Below are 10,772 nucleotides of genomic sequence, written 5' to 3' on the forward strand. Positions count from 1 at the left end.
TGTCCCATATCCTCCTTGACTCAAACATCTTTACCAGATGTATCTCACTACACACAGTACACATGTAATAATATCGATTAACAAACAACTTCCGGTACTAGAGCTGCCAATATCGCCAACAATCAACCACTTAGTAGTGCTAATGTGCCCACAGCACCTGGTCCAAGATTTATTGCTATGATATATGCAATTTCAAAAACGTCAATTCAATTTGTGCAATATCGTAAAGTTCGAAGTAATAGGCTGTTTCTAATTACTCTAATAAACGTAATATTTTGTTATTGGTAGCATACATTACTAAACAGCTAGTACTGATAGTATAAACCAGTAAGGTATTATATTATCTCTGGTATAAGCAATGAGTTTCTAGATAGTTTGGTGCATATTGTTATTAAAATTAAACTTTATTAACTACTTTATCATACGTTATTTAAATAACTAGGAGACAGTATAATTATTTAGATTTAATTATCTCTAATTCAGGCTGAAAAACCGAACCATTTTCATCAAATCCCAAATATTTATTTTAATAGGTAAAAACAACTCACTTAACAAGAAAAATAAAAAAACCTTAATTCTCAATTACCTGAATGATTAATACCACACTGAGGTAAGCCATTACACGAAACATTAGCTAATCAAAATCGATCTATCAAAGATCTATACGGGTTCTAAGATCTATAAAAAAGTAGCCTGCGCACGCGCTCGCCTCGGGTGGTCTCGCACGTGGCAGCCCGTATGATTTGTATCGGGTCTTATCGATAAGCATGCTCTATAAAACATAGGTTGTAACACTTCGGATATAGTTAAAGGATATAACTTAAAAAAAATTGTACGTTAATTAGGTAGGGATTTATCGTGCATTGGGAATGGACGGTAATTGAAATGCACTGCCCCTTCGGAAGTATCCAGATGGCTATCAAAATCGTGTAAGTCTGTAATTTAAATCGGCTGATTTATTAAATTTATTATAAACTTATTATCAGTACTATAAAATATGTAATCAATATTTTGATATAGATATTCCTTATGGTATTTTAAAAGAACATGTATTTAAAATTAACGATATTTAATATCTACTTCATAGTTATGTAGAAGCAACTGCAATATTCTTAACTGTTATGTCGATAATCCATCTCAAACGATGTTTATACTTATCCAATTGTAAAAGTAATAAAAAGTGAATTTTATTATAATGCACTTCTAGTTTGTAAGTCTCCAGTAGACAAAAAAGATAACATAAATCACTGTTTCCAGAGTATGCCTGATAATGAAACAAAAATATGTTTTTTTTTTAATATTTCAAAAGGGACAAAGAGCTTTTTTACATACTTATTATATCATATTGATAAATACATGATACCGTGAAAAAAAAGTAAAACAAGGTATCGGTAATAACACAGACTGTGTCCATTCATCAAATATGGTGGAAAATAAAATGATTTTTAGTACATTTCGGTGAAGGGACCTTTTTTTTGTTTGTTTCAGATCCAGCGGAGCGCCACGGGCAGTTTCATACAGGATAGGTGTTCAAAATCACATTAATGGTAAGGCAACTTTTATTAAACATTTTCATATGGCGACTGTCCAAAAATAGATGACGATAGTTTATTAAATACATAGATAGTACTTTATTGTGTATTTTAAATATTATAACATATAATATTTTGTTTAAGAAGTGGTGTTAAGATAGAAACTTACAGTAATTTTATTTATAATCGACATTTGTGATGTTCATTACTGGATAAGAGAATTTATAAGAGATAGATAAAAAGATTAGTTGTATATTCGTAGAAGTCTGTCTTTTATTACTTAGAAAAACGTAACATGATGTGATCAACACACGTGAGTATATTGAATAAGCGAATGTAGTCGTTAAATCTTATAGATAGAGTCCAAACTGATTTTCGTCTCCGAATACAGTGAGAAAAACAACATTACAGAGACACACAAATAAAATACTCAAATTTAGACTTTATATATACAAGATAGAGTTTAAAATGCTTTACTTTGTAACGCGAGTACAATTTTCGACGAAACTGGTGCACTTTACTTGTAACACGGCTCCATGAATTTACGAATAAACGCATCCTACAAGTCCTCGTTTATTTAACTTTTTTAACCATTTCTTAGTAAATTTATGTTTCTCTTTACTTTTATACGCTAGAGTCAAATTATATTTTAAGTATAAGAATTATAATTATTTAACTGCTTAAAATACCAAAGAGTCTTATAAAAAAAATGTGTTTATTTTGGATTTATATGAGTTTGGCATTTTCTTTGAGGTATCCTTTTAAAAAAAACAGCCACTCATTTCCCTTTCCTCCACTCGTCTAGAATTATTTAATATATTCAAATACGTATAAAGTATCTTTAAAGTAGTATAAGTTTTTCAAAATTAGTTTAGACAATCAAAGTAACATTTGTAATTTGAGACAATTATAATAAAGTTAAATTAGTATTTGATGATAAATCTGATATGGTTAAACATATGGATACAAGCACATAGCCCACAAGCTCGGCGCAGTCAGTCAAAGCAACAACAAGCTCGCTACGAGGAACATTGTAACGCAAAAACGAGCTACCCACTTACAGCGGTAATATTGAAAATGGCTATAGCTTTTTTGTTCAATTGTTCAACTTATTGTCGTTGGATAAAGATATGGCCGAAGCCTTTCTTCAGACTCTCCATACAATAGTGAAAGCGTAAATTCTCTTTGAATATTTAATACAAAACCGGGCCTATTCTGGTTGGAAATTTTTGTTTTGCGAACGCGTTTTATTTTCTCGCACTAACCGAAATATGTTTTTTAAAGCTACGTATAACTTTTTAAGTTCACTTGAACTAATTTATGTTTTATAAATTGCAATGGCATAATTTATTACGCTCAGTTGAAAATATACTATTAGGGATGGCACAATTTGATTCTAGTTTAATAAATAATACAATTCAATTTTTTTTTCACTTTTAAGTTTCTCGTTGGGAATCATTAGTTTTCAATATAAAATGTTTTCCAAACTTATTTTTAGATATTTTTTGTTCGTATTCAAGCTATTATTTTTGAGTTTATTTTAATATTTATGTAATTATACTGAAATTACGTGAAAAATTTTGAATAAAAAACACACACAAAAAACGGTTCAGTCTGACGCGATACCCGACAGCCGTTTTCCGGGGCCACGTTTGGAAAAGTTATGAATATTTAAACGGTTAAATTTCGCGGTAGACCAGGCGCAATTGTACTGTTAATTTGTCCCTATGGCATGTTGATAATTTTTTAATAAACTAATCCGTATAAATATAACAGTAACAGTTAAATTTCAAGATTAATTACTATTTTCGAAATGCGAAAGAATAAAATTGAAAATTCTTCAAATAAAGATTCGAATAAAGAACACTCATTGGAACTTTAAACTCGATAGATTCCCAACATGGCGAACATAAACCGATAAAACGGAACATTAATCAAGAACAACGGGGTTTTGAATATCGAACACCAAAAGCGATGGTATCTCGTATCATTGCGTTGCAGTTACGTGAATTCGATGTATGAAGTCTAAGCATGTTTTTCGTGTTATATAAGACTGAAATATGTAAGAAGTTATAGTTTTTATACATTTCAACTATGACGAAATATTTTATACGGGCTGGAACGGTCGTGGTATTTATCATATCATTCTAATTTTTTACATATTGTCCAGGAAATAATTTGATTGTTAGGACAATTTACTTGTTATTTTCCACAAGATTAGGTATTACGCACTCAATAATCACCGGAAAGGCGGATCACCCATTTATACCATGTTCTCTGATAACATAATATTATTTTATTATAATTTATCTTAAAAATATTCTCATGAATTATTACATCAACAACTCAAATCGAAATGTATACGAATAAACAAAATAAACAAAAATATATTTTTAAATGTAGCAAAGTATGTCCTGTCCCGGAAAGAGATCACACACGGGAAAAAGCTGACGCTGCAAAACGCGAACTAATCAATAATCAGATAGGTAGTAGACGCTATAATTCCTTTAATAAAAATACAACGAGGAGGATGGGGAGATCGCAGCGGGCTTCGGGAAATTCAGCCGTTGAATGGAAAACGCGATAGACAAACAGCGCTGACCCCTCACCCCCTTCCCACCCTAACGTGCATTTTGAAATGCCCCCGCGGCCAAACGTTTTTAAACGATGAAAGCCAGACTGATTATGTTACTTTATTTAGTGATTAATTGAAGATTACCTTTTTTATAAAATTTTCTTGAGTGCGATCTTTATTGGATGTACAGTTGATGAATGAAAATTGCGCGGTTTTATTGATATCCAATTGCATCACGAGTGTAGAGGCGTTTAAAGCGTTAGTGGATTTATTATAGTAAATTAATCAGTTGGCCAAAATTCGTGTCCTAATCAGAATTTCATAAACCGAATATGTAATTTAGCGACGACACAACAAAAGCGTCCATATTCAATTGAGCGCCGATTTCGAAATTTAAAAATCGAATACGCACTAGCGGAGATGACATATAGCACAGATTATCCAATCTTAGCGTTAGCGCGGGCACGCACAGCCCTTGTAAATCAAGTCGACGCGAAATGGCTGACCAACTGCATCCCCCCCACAAATCTATGCTATAGCCGGCTGCAAAAGTGTGCGCCATAAATTTTATACAAGCACTAGGTACGGAAAATGCGCGCGTGTGTGTGTGTGAAAATTCGTACGCCTGTAAAAGGAGTGGACATCGTCCGTGTCGCTTTGAGTTTGGATGGAATAGTGTTGTTCGGTTAATCTAAATAAATTGACGACATCGATGTGAGGTTTGTTAGGGCTAATTAAATAGGATCTGGTTGAACGCATTTGACAATTGCTTCAGTCGGTGGTCAATTTGGTTAAACGAACGAAAATGCGATTTGATGTTTTATTTGTTCATACGCTGGCAATGTGTGTTTCTATAAGTAAATGTATATTAACGGATAGAAAATGGATGTTCAATAACCACATATGAATTCACAATTTGCTTTAATAGTTTTTTATCTAACAGGTTCAATTTAAAGCCTTGTTTGAGCGGCAACGATTTTACTTTTTTTTCTTTTCTTTAGTTACGATGTAAACGTCCTTTTATGTTGCTTTCCATTCCGCCGGTTCAACGCTGAAAGTCAGTCAGGTGTGCTTAACTCAGAGACCGATGGACCCAGCCACTTAGTCTGCTGCTGTCACTAATAATATACACCCTTTTCACAAGCTATATCAACTACGGACGCCGAAATATCGACTCGGCTGTACAACAACAACGCATTGTTCGAAAGTATTTTCGAATTTCGAACATTTCAAAAACTCGATTCGGGGTCTAGATGTCGCTGAATGCCACGCACACACGCGTCTTATTACCTATCGGTTGCACTTACGCACTTATATTTAGCGTAAACGTAGCTAAAGAGGAGAGATGTGCACAAAAACGCATCTTCCCCCCACGCCCCCCTCTACAGCGGCCGGCGGGCGAACGAATACATTCGACTAGGCCATTTGCAATATCGCATTGTGTGAGTAGCTATCTATATGCGACGTCCGCTGTGTGTGTATACACACAGACGCAAGTTTGCTTAGCCCGTGCGTAGTTTTACGTAGCTACGTATACGCGGTATTGGTTTTCTGTAGTACTGGAGGCTTTAACAAATTTCAAATTCACAAAATCGTGATTGGTCGGTATTTTGTTTGAATAAGCGAACGCAACGCGACGCGGCTCGGCTTAAAATTTCGCTAGATAATTCGTTTAGCTATAAAATGATGAGTTTTATTCAATTTTGTACGCGTCATGATGTGATTGCTATGCGTCTATTTGCTTTATTTCAATTCGTGGTTATTGCTCATTAGTTTTATCAAAAACAATATTCACCCTTTCACAATAACCAATGTTACCTATCAATTATTATACTTACACCACCCAAAAATTTACAATTTCTTATGTTATGGATCTTATAACATTTCTGAGTAAAATAAAATAATTCGTATTCATTATAAATTACAACATAATATTTATGACATATCCACTAAAAATAAAAGATTACAAACTAAATTTCAATTATCAATAGAGCATAACCTTTTATTATAACATCTATCATTCTTCACATTATCGATACAAATGAAGCAATTAAGGCGAGGGACACACGCGCCAATAGCCATAGACAAACGGAAGACAGACGCTCTAATAGACCAAGGAGCCAAATATCAATTTCTGGAAAACCATCGGTGCGTATACGTCACTTAAAACCGCGGAAGTGCGCTACAAAAACTCGGAACCCAATCAACTCAAGAAATTCGAATTTAGAACTTGTCTATTCATCGTATGTCTGTGGCCATGACGCGAATAATTTGGAATTCAAAAGTAGAATTAGAAACGAAGACTTTAATATTATTGATTCTTTTGATACAAATTGTTATTAGTTTCACATTAAACAAAGACCAGCAGTGAAAAAAGAGAAATACAGAAATATCCTTTCTTGGGTCTTAAACTATGTTTTAACAAATTTCATCACAATTTAGTGTTTTTTGTTTACGTCAATTTGGCTATCAAAATTTCATATTGGATTTATCCATGATTATGATAACATTTTTTTTTAATATACATACTTCCATTATATTACCCACCATTCCATTTAAACGTTCAATATTTTATTGAACAAATCGAAACTTAGAGATAGAATGTCAAAAACTTGAACCAGAATTAACATCATCTTCACGGTAAATATTCGAAGCAAAAAGTAGGGGTAACAAATAAAAAGTAAAAACTATAATCTAAGACACAAGACACACTTTTGCCTTTTTAATAAGGCATAGTTCACACAGGGTCAGGCGACAGATGGGCCGCGACCGGTACGCCACGCGACAGCTTGCTTGTCCGTTGAGTTAATTAACGAAAACTAAAGGTAAGCGCCTTTTGGAGATGGCCGTTGGTAATAGTATACGCGCTGTAGTGCCGTGTCTATACGTATAATGTGTACTATGAATTGTTTTCTAAATATGATCTTAAGAACTTAGATGAAGCTGAGACTACAGTTATAAATAAAAAGTAACAATTCTTCAATAATCTCAGTTTAAATTCAATATAAGAGATTGAAGTTCTCGAAGCTTAACTAATGTACCAAAGGTTGATGTTGAGGATGAAGTTTGAACCTTCGTAATTATTTAACATCTTACGATCATAAATGATACGTAAAAGTGATAAAATAACATTAGTGTGAACAAAATATGTATATAATTAGTCATGCATAACGTTACAAACATTAATGTGTAAATCGTTATTTTTAACAAAAAAAAACTAAACCTATAAATTGTTAGAAATTAACCAAATATAAATGGGAACACTCGTAAAGCACCTTTCTTTCAAACAAATTAGAATCATCGTCGGTTCTCTTACTCAAAAATTTCTGTACACAGTCAAATTGAAAACTTCCTCCTTTTTTGAAATCGGTTGGAAATAAATGATCAGCAGAGCAATCTTACTCTAAAAATACCATTTAAATAAGAACACCACAATCTGCAGACACCTTCAAAAGACCGAAACATACTTTAATTACAAAGTGTACAACGCAAGTTCATGAACGACACTATATATCACTAAAAAGCGGTTAGGTCAAACAATTGTCTCTACAGTCCGTGGGAAAAGATTTGAAAACAAAACGGTGTCCCATGACCTGTTTGCACTCAAGACAAGGGCCCACGGGATGAAACAATAGTCCTCGACCGCTTCCACAAAGCCCCGGCAAAGAAAACGTAAGACAATGGGAATAACCGCAATATAACAGTCGCACTTTTCACTTACTCCACGGTATTGATGCTTGTCCCTTAGTACTTTTATATTCATTATCCACATTTATTACGCCTCAGCCGAAATGTACGCAACGTTTCGTGTTAATAAACTACCGCGATTGATGTTTTTTTTAGTCATGATATTAATTTCAGTCACGCCCTTTACTTGACTTTCGATATTTTGTAAATTGGAATTGGTTTTACTGTTTCCGTACAATATATAATTCATCAATCATCGAACACTAAATCTAAACACGATGTAAACCCGCAGTATGCATTTAATTTTGATACTTAAGCTGAAGGACTCCGAAATGAGTCAAGTTTTCCTATCATTATGGCGCATTACAGCGTGATTTTACCTTAACAAAAAACCTACAAAATTTCCGTATCCGCGAGAAGCGAGTGCTTTAGTCAATGGTTCCGGTGGCATAGTTCTCACAATCAAAAAAAGATTTGTCACTTGAGTACGTGGGGTTAAGTCCGGAAGGAGTTGTTCCCAGGCCGGTAAACGATTATCACCCCGGAGTAGTGACCCTTGGCTTGTTACATTGTCAAATGAATCAGCTCAAGATGACAAGAAATCGATGATAAAGGTAATGCAATAAAAATTCGTAAAATGATCCATTAGACATCGTATAAAAGGAAATAAAGTGGATAAAATTAAGGTTGGACAAAATTTGAAACCCAGGGAAATCAAAGCTTTTTTACTAAGTGATGAAAAACCACATTGAATCCAACCTCGTGATATCAAAAATAAGGATGAATGTATGACGTCATGGTATCATTATTTAATTTATAATGAATCTTAAAGTAGGGGATGTACACACAGGAAGGAAGTGTAAGATGAGCGCGTGTGAAGCTAGCCAGCTCCGTGAGAAACGAGCTTAAGTATTATTGACACAAATACTCTGTAGTGACCCTTGCCTTCCTTTGCGGTTGAACGAAATGGGTGTCTATGGTTTCTATACATTTATTTGCTATGGATACTTGACTACTTACTATGGTGTCCAAAAACTTTTCTCACAATAATTTGTTTATATGTTACATGTTATTTTAGAACTGAAAATATAAATAGAACCTACAGTTCAAATCACATTTCCCGTTTAAATAACATCCCAACGGCTAATGCCAAGCAAGTAACACTACACTGCTCCCCCAGCCAGACGTGTTTTAGGCCTTGCAATCAAATGCCTGCCAAATTTGACAAAGATATCATCTCGTTAACGATAAATTGCAGATAGTATGAGTCATGGACAACGGCATGACGAGCTCAATAAAAAGAGGATCACCGCCAATCGTTCCGTGCTAAAGATCAGGGTGCGACGACCTTACATGGGGAGTAAGTTGGGGGAAGCAGCGGGAGGAAAACGCTGCCGCTTATAACTAACATCTAGCAATGATGACATGTTTGTTAACAACCACGCTGCCGCCGCTTAAGACAAATACCGTTAGCAATGATCACAGATGTATCTCTGTTATAATTTAGTTAAAGTGTTAAAGTGGTTAATAAATTTGTAGTTTGTCATACGTCTATAACTGAAACTCATGAAGCTTGTTGTTGTTGTAAAATAATTGTTAAGATTCTAAATCATTTGATTAGATAATTGAATATTACAAATGCATCACGATTGTAACCAAACACATAAAGACACACTATATTATTATTTAAAAATATAGAGTCTGAAAAATATAGTCACCATTACTCAATGAAAAAAATGTAACTCAGGTAAATAGTAAAAACTCACCACAATACAAACCATAACGCACGGGCTCAAAATGGGCAGAGCTTAGACCTTACCGCTATGCCCGGTGACTTAACAACACCGGAAGGTATCAGCTCGACAATCTGTCCGTCCGCCGGAGGCGCTTCCGGCGGCGAAAGGCGTGACGCTCCCGCTTGTGACCTGCGCACGCGTTCGTATTGTTCTTAATTAGACGTGTCATTTTATTAGATTTTTGTTTGGTGTTGTGTTGAGGTGTGGTTATTTGTATGGACTATAGCATTTTTAGCCATATTATATTCTGAAAAAAATGATATATACCTAGGCATATACATATTTTGAGATAATTTGTCATTAAATATCAATATATATATTCAACAAAATAAACAAAATGTGCTAATATGTTACTAATAGCAAAAATGAAACAACTCTAATAATATATCCTAAATGTTCGTAATAATAATTAAAAAAATATATTTGAATTGGTAACAAAGAAAGAATAATAATAAAGTAAACCAAAAGTATTTAAACACTTACATAATATCCTTCGTGATATCAGTGCAGAGACTGGCTGGAGGGAATCCTCAAACGTCAAGATATGTTTTAGAAATGGCGCCAAAATAAACGTCTACGTCTTTATAAACATAGGGAGGTGTTATTTGTGGCGATGCAACTATCACTCCCGCTAAGAATCCTTTGGGAAACCGCAGGAGTTATCCAGAAATATCATTCTTTACATTTAAAATTACCTTTTTTTACATTTAAACTAACTCACGTAATAATTAGCCATAATAGTTTACCGACTACCTTCATCTCTCATTACGTCAAAAATATAAGAAAATTCCGTGTTGGTTAAGAACATATATGTACCACTATTTACATATATTGCTAGGATATGTTTTTTCGCATATAATTTGAAAAAAGTGTTGGCTAAAAATTAAATTAAAAGTTTTTTTCAAGAAAGGCTGTTGGCATGTAATATTGTGAAAGATGCGGCATATATTTAGGCTTGTAGCGTGTATGTTAATTTTCACTTACGCGACGCCTAGTCACAGGCTTCATAATTGCTTTCCTTACGTAATTATAATTGGCGCGAAAAGTGTGCGCATTAATTATTCATTAGCGTATCACCCCTCATTTGCTGCGTTGACTTGAGACACGCTAGTTAAACAACCGAGTGCGCCACTAGTTTTGTTTTCGCGGCTTATTTTTATTGATTTTGCTCTTAATTAACAT

The 10,772-nt window shown here is 34.1% G+C and overlaps 1 long non-coding RNA gene across 1 annotated transcript in view; it reads left to right on the top strand.

Moving 5' to 3' along the window:
* The window catches only part of LOC119828659, a 66,513-nt gene extending 64,966 nt beyond the window's left edge, over window positions 1–1,547 (top strand). The window contains exon 3 of the long non-coding RNA XR_005287778.1: window positions 1,489–1,547. This is a non-coding gene — a long non-coding RNA (uncharacterized LOC119828659). The remainder of the gene's footprint in view (window positions 1–1,488) is intronic.
* The last annotated feature ends 9,225 nt before the right edge of the window (window positions 1,548–10,772 follow it).

Source organism: Zerene cesonia, chromosome 8 (assembly GCF_012273895.1).
Source record: "Zerene cesonia ecotype Mississippi chromosome 8, Zerene_cesonia_1.1, whole genome shotgun sequence".
In the NCBI taxonomy this organism is placed as follows: domain Eukaryota; kingdom Metazoa; phylum Arthropoda; class Insecta; order Lepidoptera; family Pieridae; genus Zerene; species Zerene cesonia.